The sequence below is a fragment of the Cololabis saira genome, chromosome 19 (assembly GCF_033807715.1).
Source record: "Cololabis saira isolate AMF1-May2022 chromosome 19, fColSai1.1, whole genome shotgun sequence".
NCBI lineage: Eukaryota > Metazoa > Chordata > Actinopteri > Beloniformes > Belonidae > Cololabis > Cololabis saira.
This window is the reverse complement of record NC_084605.1, coordinates 22,890,419-22,908,074: the sequence shown is the minus strand read 5'-3', so window position 1 is coordinate 22,908,074 and position 17,656 is coordinate 22,890,419. Positions and strand designations below refer to the sequence as shown.

The following is a 17,656-nucleotide window of genomic DNA, read 5'->3' as shown; positions in this document are numbered from 1 at the left end:
GTATATATTAGGTTGGTTGGTTGCTTGTCTATGTTTGGTTGGTTGGTTGGTTGGCTGTCTATGTTTGTTTGGTTGGTTGGTTGCTTGTCTATGTTTGGTCAATTGGTTGGTTGCTTGTCTGTATTTGGTCAGTTGGTCAGTTGTCTACGTTTGGTTGGCCTATGTTCGGTACTCTGATGGTGTAGGAACCTGTCCAGGGTGGACCCCTGCCTCTCACCTGAAGACAGCTAGGATAGGGTGCAGCTGACCCCATAACCCTGAATAGAAAGAACGGGGTAATGATGAATGGATGGATGGATGATTGGTAGAATGAAAACAGTAATGCATCAAAGTCAGAATATTGTTGAGTTATTTTTACAAGGTGAATTTTATCAACTGAACCTTTTCAGATAATTCATTTTATGCATGCTTTATATGGGCCCCTGTTCACAATAGGCCCTGATGTAGATTTGTTAGTTACATAATCAGTAGCATCTAATTATGTGTGTTATTACATTTTCTCCTTGGTATTTTGTGAAACAGCACAATGCAAGCAATGTTGCATTTATATTTTCACATGCCTTCTTGTCCATCTAAACAGTACCACATTTGTTACCTATCTCGTTTCATCAATGTATCCTGCTGGCTGGTCTTTCATGTTCTCACTTGTTTTACCCTCTGAACAAGGTGTTTTTGTTATATTGGCCTTAATTTTTATACATCTCTCTCGAGTCTGATTTGTGACTTTTTCTCTGGATTCTCTGCTTTCTTTCTTCCCCCTTGTAACTGTAACAGATTCTGTCCAAACTAAATTACTGTATTACACGATGGAAAAACCTTCGTTATCTCAGTTTCCCAAGCTAGTTTCAGCTTTCAGTTCTTTCATCTTTCAGTCCCTTGCAGTTGCTTCAACACATCTCTGGGTGTTCCTCTTCATCTTCCTTCCTCCCCCATCTCATTTCTTGAAAGTTATTGAGATGCCCATGTCACCCCACGCTTGACATCACATCAGCAGCTATAAGAAGTGCATTTTCCCACAACTCCCGATTTAGATTAAAATGATGACAAAAGTACCCTCAATGAAAACACTCAGAAACGGTGCGCTGCACTTTTCACTTGTTACCGGGCAACAACTCAGAAGAATCTGCTACTGAGCATTTCACTGTCTTGGCATTTTTCCTATACTTGTAAAGGAAGTTATCCACACACACTGTGACACACATACAAGTTGAATAATGGTTGTATATAAAAAAAAAATGTGAAGTATAAAGCTGCAATAACCCAGTTATTCAAAAATGATTATTGTCCTTTACGCAGGAATCGTTTTAGTTTCCTTTGTGAATGCAGCCATGTAAAAAAAGTATACAAAAAAATGACCATTATGAAATAATAATAATAATAATAATAATAATAATAATAATAATAATAATAATAATAATATAATCATTTAAATCTTTGTATTATTAACACATTCTCAGACAAACAAAAACATCCAACTTTTTCACTATGTTATTGTTTATTAAACATTTATGAAGCCAAAAAGGAAAAAAGTAGGCACATGGATAACGCCAGGTACCCGCGTAACACGTTTTTAAGGTGCAAATGTTGCTGCATATCTGTATGTAATCATTAATATATTATTTCCAAACTATTTCGAGTCCAACAGTCTACGGGAAGAAAGATTGCTCAGAATTACAAAACATTTGAGGCAGTCTGAAGGTAGGGAGTGGCTAGGTAGAGAGCTAAAGTGCTGTATAATCATTTTAGTTCATGACACATTTATTTGAACAGAAATCCTAGTTTTGATGGCAGATGTCAATCAAATTACTTGTCTGTTTTTTTTAGAGCTGATGTAGAAAATACACTGTAGACTATCCAGAATACATAGCTACTGTTATGAATTAAAATAGAAAAGGATGAAATAATTTGTGTGGCATACTACACTTTAGTTAGGAGCATAAAAATGACTTCAGGCATACTAAAAAGGCACCCAGTACTTGTTTTAACAAACAAAAAGTGCAGATATAAACCAATAAGAGCTGTAAAACTGCTGCTGCTTTTACAGAAGCTGTTCTATTTTACTTTTCTCGAGCAACAATTTCCAGAGTGAATCAGTGCTGTATCTATTCATTATTTTCCCTGAGCTCACATCCATCCTTCCACTTCTGCTGACATATTCATTATTTTTCCTTGATTCCCGAAAGGTCATTTAATATCAGGTAGAATTTCTTTTTCACAAAAGAAATTCTTTTACGTGTTTTACAGTGCCTTCCCCATTAGAAAATCAGCACCTGTTAAAGTCAGCTAAGTATAATGACCACAATTATTGCATTGAAGGTTAGCAGTATTTTCAGTACTTTACCTCAAGCAATTTGGCAGATTGCCTTTTTTACTAATGTGCAATTAGGGAAATTAATCTGGTGCTTTAATTTTTAAAGGTTTTTGGAATGCCATGCTGTTCTTTCCTGTGCCATGTCAGTCGGGTTGATGCTGGCTAGTATGATGTTCCATAAGGTCCATGACATGCATTTTCTTTCTTTTATCCATTGTATTATACCTACTTAACTCTTTTCAGACTTCTGGATGAAGTCTGGAGCCTTTCCCAGCTTTGATCTGATTGGAGACAGGTACACCCTGGACAGATCATCAATCCATCATGGGGAAACACAGGCACAAATGAGACAAGCATGCATTTACATCTGCCTTTGGACAATTAAGAACAACTAATCCAACATGCATATATCCAACCACACCAAAAGGCCAAAGCTGGGATTTGAACTATTTGTCTTTGAGGGAACAGCATTATGGAACATCTTGGTCATGATCATGTTGGTCATCTTATCAAATCAAAATGAAAGTTGTCATACTTCACCTATTTATTCTCTCAGCTCAGACAGAACATTATAAGAATATAATCACTATTCGTTTTAACGCACTTAACAAGTAGTGGTTGAAAATGTGTCCATCTTTAAAGCTACTCCATGTAGCATTGTCACTTCTGACCACATGGGGGCAGCATATTGCAAGAAGGTTTATGTTTCAGCCGCTTGAATAAAATGCAACAAAGTGCACCTCTAGTGAGAGAAAGTAGTATTACAAGACATACAAGCGCATCCCTGTTAATGGCACAGTACTGTCAGTGGCTCTTTGATCAAAATTTCAAGTCTACATGGGTCAGGAGTAGTATTGCTACATAGAGTGGTTTTAAGAAAAGTCTGAATTTTTGTATTTAAAAAAAGACCTAAAATGTCACATGAAGTATTAAAGATTACCGTAATTAAGTAAATACGACTCAATGAAATGAAATTACTAAATAATATGTATCTATTCATTTATTCACAGAGACAATTGAAAAACACAATATGAACCTTTAAGATAAGCAGCCCAATAGAGGGTGAAATCAAATTTACGTTTCCAATCAATGAGACATTCAGGTTAAAGTTGGAGGATTGTTTTTTTTTTCTTAATAAGAGCGAGGGTCTGTCGAGATCAGAACATGAGAGGTCAATAAAATGTGTTCGTTGATGCTTATTAACAGACAATATTGATGAATTTCTGATGCTTATCAGATGTTAAAAGTCCACAAAGACCACTATGTAAAGAATGTAGAAAGCTGCAAGTCCGGGATCATTATTTCCTTCTCTCAGACTGATAAACAATTACCTAATCTCGAACATTAGCAAAACAAAGGAGATTGTGGGTTTTAGGAAGACCATGAATAAACAGGATTTACCGTACATCCAGCAATAAGAAATAGAAAAGCTTTAGTCCTTGTGTTTTTGCGCGAAAACGTATATAAATCTGTTCCGTCTGAATTCATCTGTCGGGGCAGGAGCAACAGAATGTGCTGCTTAAACCTTTCAGTCTGAATCAGGGCTTCTAGCAGAGATTTTTATTCATACGTCAGATCACTAGTTTGATTATGATAAGTGAAAAAAAAAGTAACAAAGAAACCTGTTGACAACTGGAATATATTTTTATCTGCTAAGCACACGACAGTGATGATCTCCGCTGATGCTGTTTACGCTTTATATAGCTCCTTGGGGAAATTAATTCACTGTGTTTAATTGACTCCAATGCCAATTGCAAACCTGATTAAAATAATTGGTGTGCATATATAGAAGTGCTTAGTATAAAAATATGAAACTTTCTCAGTGGATTTGTCAAGGCTAAAATAAATGATTGCAGATGATAATTATAGACAGAGCAAGAACTCGTGCTCAGTACGTACCGGTGACTGTGATTCAAGAGCAAATAAGAAAGCACAAGATCTTTAATGTTTTGTTTTTTTTAAGATAACTTCGCAGTGGCAGAACACTGAAAGTGATACTTGCAATGTGTACAAGCAGTTTTCTGCAAGCAGAAAGCTGCCATAGTTGTATCATTGTCTAAATCATGCCCTCTTTATGTCAAGCGCATTTACACAGCACCTTCGGCTGTCTCTTGTTTGGTCTCATTCTTACCCTTCGGGTAGTGTGGCATGACTTGACTTGATATTATGAAAGACACAGTTTCAAAGCCAGGGCAGCCTGAGTTCTGGTATTGTACATGCTGTTGATGTCCTCATTATAGTTCAGTGTTAACTGCTAACGGCATTAGGCTCACAGTTGTAGAACAGTTTGTAAAACAAGACTAAAATAGCTCAAAAACATTAGCCTGGATCGGTTGGATGTTGATGAAAGAGCTCGGGAAAAGTTCTCTCTCAGTGCATGAAAGACTGCTCTGCCTTTCTTTTTTTTTTATCTTTTACAGTATTCGTCACAAATACACTATTCATTTCTGATAAACACCAGCATTAAGCCAACAAAGGTGTCATCTTTCTATCACAATATCCATCCATTTATCCTTCTTCGCATGCTTGGCAGCAACTGTTTATACTGAAGTGGTTAATTCTCATTTTAAGTGATGATGAGCATCTAAATATGTTGCTGTCATGGACTTGATTGTTCAGTTCCAGAGCAGCGTTGTTGCTGCTTTCCAGTGAAGGAGAGCCCAAATAACTTAAAGTAAAAAAAGGGTCGTTTTTTAGTTTTGCACCAAAAAGGTGGCTCTAAAACCAATGGTGGCAAAAAGTAAACATTCAGTCAAATTAACTTTATAAAGCTTTTATTTGTTTGTAAATCGATAACCAGTTAAAAGTAAAATGTAGCCACTTCTTTACAGCGCTGTCGGTCTAATTTCAGGCAGAAACAGGGCGAAATGATGGTGCCGAAAAATAACACCTCAGTGTTTGCAAACAATTCAATTCAATTCAATTTTATTTATATAGCGTCTAATACAACAGAGTTGTCTCTAGACGCTTTACAGAGACCCATACCCAGAACATGACCCCCGAGCAGTTATTACATAAACAATGGCAGGTAAAAACTCCCCTAGTGGGAGAAAAACCTTAAGCCAAACAGTGGCAAGGAAAAACTCCCCTTTAGGAGGGAAGAAACCTTGAGCAGGACCAGGCTCATCAGGGGGGACCCTCCTGCCGAGGGCCAGACTGGTGGGTCAGGGACGGCAACAGCACAGCAGGCAGGTGGAAGCAACAACGGGATGACCGGGGGTGGGGACCGCAGGCCAGCACACAGCTCCCGAAGCTCCGGCCCAATCAGCAAGTCCCAGGTTGGGGTGCAGGGTCAGGAAAAGACTTGTGCTCCGTAATGCAAGCTACAAGCCACCCACGGCCACCTGCAGGACAAAAGAGAGAAAAGGGAGGAGAAGGGGGGGCCAGCAACGGGATGACCAGGGGTGGGGACCGCAGGCCAGCACGCAGCTCCCGAAGCTCCGGCCCAATCAGCAAGTCCCAGGTTGGGGTGCAGGGTCGGGGAAAGACTTGTGCTCCGTAATGCAAGCTACAAGCCACCCACGACCACCTGCAGGTTCCGGTGTCCGGCAAAGGATGCTGCAACATGGACAAAAGAGAGAAAAGGGAGGAGAAGGGGGGGCCAGCACAAGAAACCACAGGAGCGACTCTGACACACTAAAGTTTACACTACCTAGAGATTTACCAACACCAGCTAGAGGTTTACTAAACACTAACTATAGGCTTTACTAAACAGAAATGTTTTAAGTTTAGTTTTAAAGGTGGAGGTGGTGTCAGCCCCCTTAACCCAGATTGGAAGTTGCTTCCATAGTAGCGGCGCCTGATAGCAGAACGCCCGCCCTCCAAATCTACATTTAGATACTCTAGGAACTACAAGTAAACCTGCACTCTGAGAACGGAGAGCTCTGACAGGAACATAAGGCACTATCAGGTCTTGCAAATAATGCGGAGCTAAGCCGTTTTGGGCTTTATACGCAAGTAATACAATTTTAAATTGGATTCTGAATTTTACGGGTAACCAATGGAGCGACGCTAACACTGGAGAGACGTGGTCTCTCCTGCTAATTCCTGTCAGTACTCGTGCTGCTGCATTTTGGATCAGCTGGAGCCTATTCAGCAAATTACTTGGACATCCTGCTAACAACACATTACAGTAATCTAGTCTAGAAGATACAAACGCATGAACTAGTTTTTCTGCATCACTCTGTGAGAGGATTTTCCTAATCTTTGCAATATTACGGAGATGGAAAAAGGCTATTTTACAAACCTGATTGACATATGGTTTAAACGACAAATCCTGATCGAAAATAACACCAAGATTTCTCACAGTTGCACTGGAAGCCATCGCAACACCATCTAATCCCTTCCTAAGATGCTCTGGACCAAGAATGATAACCTCTGTTTTATCTGAATTTAGAAGCAGGAAATTTCTGGACATCCAGTCCTTGATGTCCCTAAGACATGCCTGAAGTTTAACTAACGGTTCTGTTTCATCCGGCTTCATAGACAAATAGAGCTGCGTATCATCAGCATAACAATGAAAGTGTATGCCGTGATTCTGGATTATACTTCCCAACGGCTGCATGTATAAACTGAACAAGATTGGCCCTAGCACTGAACCCTGCGGAACACCATAACAGACCCTTGACTGTTCTGAAGAAACCTCATGTACATGAACAAACTGGAACCTGTCAGATAGGTATGATTTAAACCAACATAGAGCTGTCCCTTTAATCCCAACAACATGCTCTAACCTGTGCAGTAAAATGCCATGATCTATAGTGTCAAAAGCAGCACTGAGGTCCAGTAGAACCAGTATGGACACTAATCCCTTATCTGAGGCCATAAGGAGGTCATTCGTGACTCGAACAAGTGCTGTCTCTGTGCTATGATGCATTCTGAACCCTGACTGAAAGACTTCAAACAGATCATTTCTATACAAATAGTCACATAACTGGCTTGAAACTGCCTTTTCCAGAATTTTAGACACAAATGGAAGGTTGGAAATTGGTCTATAATTAGCTAAGGTGTCTGGGTCAAGAGAAGGTTTTTTAAGTAAAGGTTTAATTACTGCAACTTTGAAAACCTGTGGTACATATCCTAAACTTAGGGATAAGTTAATTTGGTCCAGTATTGTCGTACCAATAAGAGAAAAAATATGTTTGAATAGTCGAGTCGGGATGGGGTCTAACATACATGTGGTTGACTTAGCTCTATTAACGAGTGAAGTCAGCTCAGGGAGGTCTATAGGATCAAAACAGTCTAGAGACAAGTCAGAGCCTAGGGAAGTCGCTAAAGCTGAAGAAACACCTACAACCGGCTGGTTGATTTCTTCTCTAATTCTCGCGATTTTACTGTTGAAGAAGCCCATAAAGTCCTCACTACTGAGAGCTGCAGGAATGCACGGCTCAACAGAGTTGTGACTCTTTGTCAGCCTGGCTACAGTGCTGAACAGAAAATGTGGGTTACTTTTGTTATCCTCTATCAACGTTGAATAATAAGCTGTTCTGGCTTTGCGAATGGCTTTTTTATATACTATTAGAATATCTTTCCATTCACGATGAGAGTCTACAGACCTACAAGAGTACCACTTCCTTTCCATTTTACGCACGTTTTGTTTCAACATGCGGATATCTGAATTATACCAGGGAGTTAAGCTCCTGTGGCTAGAAACCCTCCTTTTCAAAGGAGCAACTTCATCTAAAGCTGAATGCAACAAATCAGCAGTGTTACTAGCAAGGAAATCAACATCTGCAGAGGTAGAACCCAGGTCACTGGCCTCGACTACATCACTATTTCGCACTGTCGTAAGATAAGCAATGGCCTCCCTAAATTTAACAATAACTTCATCAGACAAACATCTGCTAAAATAATACCTCCTATTTTGCACTTCAACATCAACAAAATTAAATTCAAACGTTATTAAGTAATGGTCGGATAAAAGGGAGTTTACAGGTGACACCAACAGACCATCAGTTTCAACACCGTAGGTGAGAACGAGATCGAGAGTATGATTAAAACAGTGCGTCGGTTTATCCACTTTTTGTGAGATACCCATTGATTCTAGAAGAGAATCGAAGGCTAATTTAAGATTATCGCTTTCAACATCCATATGAATGTTAAAATCACCCACTATGATGAATTTATCTGTGCTGATCAATAATCCAGAAAGGAAATCTGAAAATTCAGACAAAAACTCCAGATACGCACCAGCAGGGGGCCGGTACACTACCACTAACACAACTGGCTTCTCTGATTTCCGGCTCGGAAATTTCAGACCAAGCATGAGGCTTTCAAATGTATTATAGTTGCACTTAGGTTCAATTTTTGTTTGGAGACCGGAGTTATAAATTGCTGCGACTCCTCCGCCTCGGCCCGTGCTTCTAGGAATGTGATGATTAAAGTAGCCGGGCGGAGTTGATTCATTCAAACTAACATACTCTTCCTCCTGTAACCATGTTTCTGTTAAGCAGAAAATATCACTCCTGCTCTCTGTAATTATATCATTTACTAACAGAGACTTAGAGCTTAATGATCGTATATTTAGTAGTCCGCATCTAATTTTTCGGTCTGTAATTGGTACCAAATGTACATTGGTTTTAATTTTTACAAGGTTATCTTGGTTAACGCCTCTATAACGCTGCACCTGGTGAACTTTTGGAGGGCGGGGAACTGCAACCACTTCTATTTTGCTAGGCACCTGGCCAGAGTCGCCAATATCATGTAATCCTACAGTTTTAGAGTCGCTAATTACATAATGCAATCCTACAGTTTTGTTGGCAGGCGTTGGTCCTTGAGAAGCAACAGATGTGTCGCTGAGTGGGGAAAAACGGTTAGACACATGAAGCGGGTGGTGGTGTTCTGTGAGCCCTTTAAGACTACCCTTCCTCCGAACCGTCACCCAGCTGCCCTGCCTGGCCGGCTGCCGGGGAGCTGCAGGGGAGCGGTTACGCTCAGCTGCTACGGGCCGGTCCGCAGAGGATTCTATCGGACTATGGTCTAGTTGGCCAAACCGGACCTCTAACTGACTAAGCCTCGCCTCCAGCCCTGTTAAACTACAGCTCTGCATCCTGGCCTGGACCCTGCATTGTCAGGGGGAGTGTCTAATAACATTGGCCAGATTTCTAGACATAAGAGCTGCACCATCCCGGGTGGGATGAATGCCGTCCCTTCTAATCAGTCCGGGCTTTCCCCAGAATGTCTCCCAGTTGTCAATAAAGTCCACGTCGTTTTCTGAACACCACTGAGACAACCAGCGGCGGAGCGAGAGCATGCGACTAAACATGTCATCGCTGGTCAGATTGGGGAGGGGGCCAGAAAAACCTACGGAGTCCGACATGGTTTTGGCGTAGTTACACACCGAGACAATATTCATTCTGGTTACTTCCGACTGGCGAAGACGGGAGTCATTAGCTCCGACATTGATGATAACTTTACCATATTTACGATTACCCTTTGCCAGTAGCTTCAAATTTGCTTCTATGTCGCCCGCTCTGGCCCCCGGGATACACCTAACTAAGGTCTCTGGAGTCGGCTTCACATGTCTCACAATAGAGTCTCCAATCACCAGGGTCGGTTTCTCAACAGATGTGTCGCTGAGTGGGGAAAAACGGTTAGACACATGAAGCGGGTGGTGGTGTTCTGTGAGCCCTTTAAGACTACCCTTCCTCCGAACCGTCACCCAGCTGCCCTGCCTGGCCGGCTGCCGGGGAGCTGCAGGGGAGCGGTTACGCTCAGCTGCTACGGGCCGGTCCGCAGAGGATTCTATCGGACTATGGTCTAGTTGGCCAAACCGGACCTCTAACTGACTGAGCCTCGCCTCCAGCCCTGCAAATAAGCTACACTTTAAGCACTTACCGTCTTCACTAAAGGAGGCAGAGGAATAACTAAACATTTCACACACTGAGCAGGAAAGAGGTGAAGCGGTGGGAGCCGGAGCGGCCATGCTAAGATGCTAACGGAGGCTAACGGACAGAAAATGTATCGGTGATTGGTGACAGTGAAAGTTACGGAAGAGAAAATGAGCGAGTGTTGAAATAAAGACAGTAATGTACCAGATATAGTGCTATTTTACCAGAAAACAGTCTAAGTTTTAGATAAAAAGTCGGGAGAGATCTGAGCCTGCAAACGCCGTGAGACGGCAGCAGCACAGACCGCAAACACCAGGAAGTGACGCGATGCGTGACGCAATACGTTACCCAATCAGCAAGCCAGCCTCAGGACACACTCTTCCAGTCCCAAACTGAATAATGATACCAAGTATATATGCTAATGCTAATGCTACCCACATTCAAAGGGGATCTGGGTCAATGTGGGCCACATGTGGCCATGTTCTTTCAGCACTATAAACACACTGTGTCCTGGGTCACACTGCAGGACCATCTGGGACGCACCGTCTGGCCCGAGGCCACCATGGGCCCGGCCCCGAGAGAGGCTTTCTCGGCGGTTGGCCCGACGCCGGGGGCGACCCCCCGACCATTCCCGCTGGTCGGCCGGACGCCGAGGGCGGCCTCCCGATGGCTCCCGGCAGCCGTCCGGGTCAGGAAGGCCCGGGGCGCAGTCGGCGGTTCCGGGCTTTCTATCCCGCTCCGAGGGGGCGGGGGGGGAGTAGGCTCGGCCGGACGGTCCCCGGCACGAGTTTGACGTTGGGGGTGTGTGGCAGGGTGGAGTAGCTGCAGCCACTCAGGCTGACGGGACACAGGTGTGTCCCATCAGCCTCTCCACCCTGCCAGCCTTGATAAGGAGGACTGGGAGACTGCAGCTGGGTCAGACTGAGAAGGAGCTGCTGGAGCTGTGCTTGTGCACGTGTGGCGGTGTTTGGGAAGTGTTTGACGAATAAAGGGTTCTGCACAAAACTCCGTGTCCTCTCTACCCTGTCGGTTGGGCCCCGTAGCACTAGCCCTGCTACAGTGGTTGTCTAGTGGCTGGCTACAGAGGTGGGCTTGGTTCAAGCCCCGGAATGGCAACCAAGATGAACCACCTTGGGCCCCTGAGCAAGGCCTTAATTGGTCCATTGTGTGTGTCTCAGATGTAAGTCACTTTGGATAAAAGTATCTGCTAAATGACTGTAGTAGTAGTAGTAGTAGTAAATAAAAAAAATACAAGGCTAAAATGTAAAATCACAAATCTTGATCTTTGTGCGTTTTGCTTGTTGAAAAGCTTTATTTGAAAAGGGACTTTATCTGACTCCCACACTGAAGCGTTCCACCTTGACCTTCACATACCTGCTCCTCATCCTGCTCCAGCCACTTTTCTCTGTAATCTCAGCCTATGACTTTCTCCTGGTTGGCTTTTATCTTGTGAGACTGTTGTACAGACAAACAGAATATACAGCTTACAGAGAACCTCGGCAACAACTTACAATATGATGCAGAAGTACTTTTTTTTTTTTTATTGTTTGGAAGAAAGTTTATCAGGGCCCATCAATGGCAATGGTACATCCGTTGGTCAGTCCACTCAGAGCCACTAACCCCCTCCCCACATCAACGCCCCCCAGAATCCCTTTTCCATCTCTTTTCTAATCTAAATCCCAGCGGTGTGTCCAACTGGACCATCTTACTTAACAGACGGCCCAGCAGTCACTCTTTGTGTGTGATGTGGCAGACCAGCACGCAGACCACATTACGCTTCCTGGTCCCTTAACAAAGAGAGCACAGCACAGACCCCGTAACCCAGTTTCACATTATTAACCCAATACCTAGTTTGTGTGTACTCCCTGCAAAGTCTAGTCTTCACACCAAAGCCAGTACAGATACGTGGATGTGTTAAAGCGTACACGGACAACACTTTCAGATCCCCGGGGATGTAACTCTTGAACCCTGCAGCTGAGTGACGTTGGCAAAGCACAGCAGCCTTAGCATCACGAAGAAAACTTAACATGAAAGACATTAATTAACTCTAACTGGTAAAACTGTTGGTGGAGGCTGCGTTTTCTAATTGATTGGTGGTTGAGTCCCTGTCACGGATGGAAGTGTCCTTTGCAATGAAAACAAACCAACACATTTCCCCCAACGTACTCAAAGTGGCCAAGCCAGCCATCTTAATTATGTTCCTCTTCGATCCAAATAATTGCTGTTGTTCCTCGGGATTTGACTTTGATTTCCAGTGGGCAGTACCAGCAGACGGAGAAAAAATGGCCTCTTTCATTTGTTAGTGTTCTCAACGCTTTTTCTTTAGGAGCATGTATAATAAAAACTAAAATATGCCGACACCTTCACTTCACTTCCAGAGGTGGAAAAAGTACAAAAATATTGTACTTAAGTAAAAGTACAAATTTTCTGCTTGAAAATTACTTAAGTAAAAGTAAAAAGTACCCATTAAGAACATTACTTAAGTAAAAGTATAAAAGTACCTCAACTTAAATATAATAAAGTACCAAAAGTACATGGTGTAAAATGTACAAAAGTACAAAATTCAAAGTACAAAATTATTTTCAAAAGGATTGCAAAGAAATGAAGAATCCAAGAATTTGCTTACAACTCTTAATAATGGTGATATTATTCTGACCCCTTTAGCATTTGTTTCCATTACCCCATTTTAATTTCTCCCTTTGCTCATCACTGCTGCTGTACCCCATTGGCCCCGCTGACAGGTCCACCCCCAGCCTGTAGTATGCAGTGACAACATTAAGCAACCCCAGCTGATAAAGGATGAGACTTTTGAACTTTTAAATGCCAAAACCACCTTAGAAGTGGTGGAATCAAAGAATGGTGCCCATGGACCCGCGTCGGCTGCCGCTCAAGGCTGATTTATGGTTCCGCGTTACACCAACGCAGGGCCCGTACCCTACGTCGAGGCTCTGCGTCGATTTAACGCGGAACCATAATTCAGGCTTCAGTCCTCCTCGGTACTCGACGCGACGGCGGTTCCTCTGGCCTTCCGGCCCGCCTCTGCGGCGCAACTCTCCCGGGAGCTGCGGCTCCTTCTCGGTATATTCACGTGCCCCCCTTCCTTCCCGTCCGCCTTATGGTTCCGCGTTAAATCGACGCACACCTTACGCCGTAGGCTACGGCGTAGAGTGTGCGTCGCCACGTACCCTACGCCGTAGCTCTGCGCCGGTGTAACGCGGAACCATAAATCAGCCCCCGCTGTGCTGTTCTTTAATTTGTAGCGAGTAACGACGTGTCCAATTTTAAATATAGCGGATTAAAAGTACTATTTTTTTTCCTTGAAAATGTAACGAAGTAAAAGTAAAAGTACAGAAAAATGAAAGTATCAATAAAAGTACAAATTCTCAAAAATCTTACTTAAGTACAATAACGAAGTACTTGTACTTCGTTACTTTACACCACTGTTCACTTCTGGAGCTGCACGTGCTCACAGACAAAAATACATTAACATTGAAGGGAAATGGGAATCAGCTGATCGGGACTTTCTTGCAGTAATTCCTCATATTCATTATCAAATGCAGTTTGGCTAGTGTTTAATAATTGTTTATGACCTTTAGCAGACCGAATAAGTTCACAATTAGAGATGTAACATGTAACCTCTACTCAGGAGACACAGTTGCTCCCTCCCTTTGACCCATTTTCTTTGTTTAAACCATGTGGTGGACGTAGGTGCTCAAAGTCATTTCTGCTGGATCTAAGTGGGACATTTGGAAAATGTGTTGACTGATGTACTGTTTGTATGGTGTGCAGAACTGCTGGTGTGATAAAGGTCTGCAGCGAGCAGCTTCCAAATTACTTCTGTCAACACTTAATACCGTATTTTCACGACCATACGGCGCGCTGTATGAAAAGACGCAGTCTCAGTTATGTGTGTCATTACTGTATTTAACACACACACACGGCGCACCGTACGAAAATGCGCCGTCTACACACACAAATGGCGCACCGCCTTACAACAACTCACACACAAGCATACAAGTGTGCGTATTTAAAAAGAACGGGACAAAACTGAGTTTGATTGTGCTTTATTTAAGTCTTTATTACAAAGTGCTAACATTTTTTAAATCACCAATGAATAATCAAAAATTAAAACAAGCGTCATTAATCAAACCCATCGAAGTCCTCATCCTCCGTTTCTGAATTAAACAGCTGCGCTAAATCAAATAGGCAACAGTTGTCAGAACTCAGCCCGTCGAGCTTCATCCGCAGCCCGACGGGCTGAGACCGGGAGAACTGCTCAGCGCTGCGACGGGCACGAGCTGGGCGCGCAGCTCTCTGGCCCGATCAGCGCCATCAGGCTGCGGATGAAGCCCGACGGGCTGAGTCCTGACAACTGTTCCACTTTCTTCGCTGTCAGAGTCACTTTCCGTGCCCACCTCGGAAATGATGTCGTCTTTTGCGAAAGCTCGAACAACAGTGCCAGCAGACACGTTAGCCCACGCATCTACAATCCATCTGCAAACTGTGGCGTAACTTGCCCGGCGCTACCTTCCACTCTTTGTGAAACGGTGGTCTCCATCGGTCATCAATCCCACGCCGCTCGCAGGCAGTTTCTGTCCATTAGCGTGGCAGCCAAGCACAACAGTTCACGAACCACCATTATTAGACGCAAAAGGAGTCGAGTTTATGGTTTCGGTTTCCATAGAATTGGATCAGTACTTAAATATTTATGACAAAAAAAGGCAAGTGTTAGAAGCAGGAGAGGTCATGAGCTCTCCTGCTTTTGCATCTATTGATTAAGAAAATCTGAGTGAAGCCCCCTGACTTCTACTCTGGAGTGGTTAGGGTTAGGATAACATAGTCGAGGTCATGCATTTCTGGACTACAGAGAAGCTCCGTTTCTCCAAAATTCACCCCTCTCCTAGTGACAATGGTGGAAGTCAACTCGTGTGGACTTGTAGCGTGCAAGAGGAGATTTTCCTGTCCTATATGTTCTCTTTAATGGGCAAGAATTCCCAGTCCCATTTGGGAATTAATAAAGTATTTTTGAAATTGAAATTACAGTAATCCCTCGTTATAACGAGGTTGTGCATCGTGTTCTGCATTCTGATTGGCTCCCCGCTTCTTCACTTCCTGTGTCAATAACGTTGGTCGATTAGCAAAAATGCTGAGAATGGCCAATGAGCTTCAGCGAGCAGCTCAAGAATGGGACCCTTTGATGAATCGTTCATTACAGTTCTCAAATATAATCGATGGTAGAGATGCACCGATCGGGATTTTGAGGGCCGATCACCGATCTCGAAAACCAGTATCGGCGGATCCCGATTTTGCCGATCACAGCGTGAAATCCATAAATTCGTCAATATTGTTGTCTCATGTACACTGACATTGTATTATTAGGTATAAAAATTAGGAGATGAGAAAGTATCATGAATTGTCTGTTTTAGTTCAGGTTGAGGTAAGGAGCAATATTTCCCACTAGAGACTCTTAGAGACGACTAAAACTCGGCTTACAAAGAGTAAGTGTAGTTTAGTAGCTTCAGCTTTCCTGTGGTAATAATTATGTACAACATGTGCAGCAACACAGACAACAGCAGACATGTCACACTCACTAAAAGTTGATACAAGTTGTAAACTATAAACCTTAGTTTTCCTGTGGAAAGAGGAATTAAATTTTAAAATAAGAATTAATTATGAATTATTAAGCTGTGAAAGCTTTAGCGGTAGCATCTGCTGCGTGTGAGGAAACTCTTGTGAGTGAAGCTCAACTCTTCACACTAGAGCTCCAAATGTCCCTCGTAAAGCCGTCTGACACGGCTTTGGACGGTATATATTCTGGTATAACTCCGACAGGATTTCATCAGTAAAATATTTACGACGCGGCAGCGCGCACCGGCAGCGCGCACCGGCAGCGCGCACCGGCAGCGCGCACCGGCAGCGCGCACCGGCAGCGCGCACCGGCAGCGCGCACCGGCAGCGCGCACCGGCAGCGCGCGAACCGCGGATCCAAGCTGCAAACGTGTTTAAACCCGAGGTCTGCTACAACAGAAAGCGGCTGATGAGCAAAGCATATGAATTCATTACCTTACGATGTAGTTCTTTATTTTTCTTCCTGTCGTTTATAAGTCTCTGTATATTTCTTGTAGCCTCTTATTCTACCAGGTCATCGTGATTCTCAAAGGCTTGAATCAAGGCTGCTGGACTTCCTGTTCATGGTTCATGGCTTCTGGATGGAAGGTGATAGGTCGAGAGGGGAGGAAGATAAAGAAGCAAGAAAAGGAAGTTGAGCTGCCTTGATTCAAGTCTTTGAGAAGAAACTTGGCCTCGCAGCAGGGACAATTATGATGTTTGATGCATGACAGTTAAAAAACGGTTACCGTAATAAGTTCAGCTGAGTAATGTAACACAGTTCGTCCCAGCGCATTTCAAATTACTGTGTAATTGGCTCAAATGTAGCAGTAAATGCTTCAGAGTTTTAAGTGATTATTACACTGGCAGCAGCATTTACAAGCAACTGAAACCAAAGGGGGGTGCATTTAAAAGCAGTCACTCACCCTTTGATCCGATCACTGCAGGAAAACTCATGATACAAAATGAAAATGCTTTTACTGTATGACTGCGCTTACACAACCCGCAGCCCCGAACATCACCTGCAGTGCAGACAGCAGCGAAGCGTGACATCAGCCGGAGTTGAACGCACTTTCACAAACAAAGCAGCCCATTTTCCTCCAAATCTGACCACCACACACGCACACCAGGAGCAGAGGAGATGATGAGAGCCATGAAAATGAAAAGCTTGATAACCATGTGCAGCTATTGCAGCATTGTGATCTGCCAGGTTACTGTGATTCACTAACACTGCTTTTTTTGTCTTCTCTTAGTCCCATTAAAAGTTTCCTATATGCAGGGTAGCATTGTATAATTACTCCGTTGTGTGAACGTACATGGTGTATATTACAACAGTATATGTAAGTCGTCATCAGCGCTGCATACTTAGACATCCAAAGAAGCAGGATATGCATGTCTGTGATGAAGAAGGCCATATATTTGCCTGAAATGTGCGGTGTCACGAGACCCCCTTTTCTCCTTTGTTCACTCCTACCTACTCCAACGCACCTGTTTTTCAAGTTTTTTAGGTGTGCATCAGCCTCCAGATCTTTACTGTGATGAAGAATTAACAATTCAAGTCAAATACATGTCAAGTGTTGCAGAATAAAGTAAATTTGTGAATCATCTTTTATTGAAGCTGAATGGCAATTTTCACATTTTTTTTTTTGTTTTCAAGTGAAGAAGGTGTCTTCCTTCTGCACACATTTCTGCACACATTTGTCATTTCTATTTTTAACCAAAAAAGTGTTGTTATTTTTCTGTCTTTTTCAAACAAATAATGTTATCCAATGGGCTATGAGGACATGTGCTATTCTTGGTCGCTCTTATCTTGTTATAAGTCCCCAAACCGCTGTGCAAAACAAGGAGTTTATGGTGTCTCCTTTGTTATACCTTCAGTACTGAACATTTATGGCAAAATAGGAGTTTG

General features: G+C 43.0%; 1 protein-coding gene across 1 annotated transcript in view; it reads left to right on the top strand.

Moving 5' to 3' along the window:
* The window catches only part of pemt (phosphatidylethanolamine N-methyltransferase), a 94,982-nt gene that overhangs the window by 41,571 nt on the left and 35,755 nt on the right, over window positions 1-17,656 (top strand). The gene's annotated exons all lie outside the window — the stretch shown is intronic.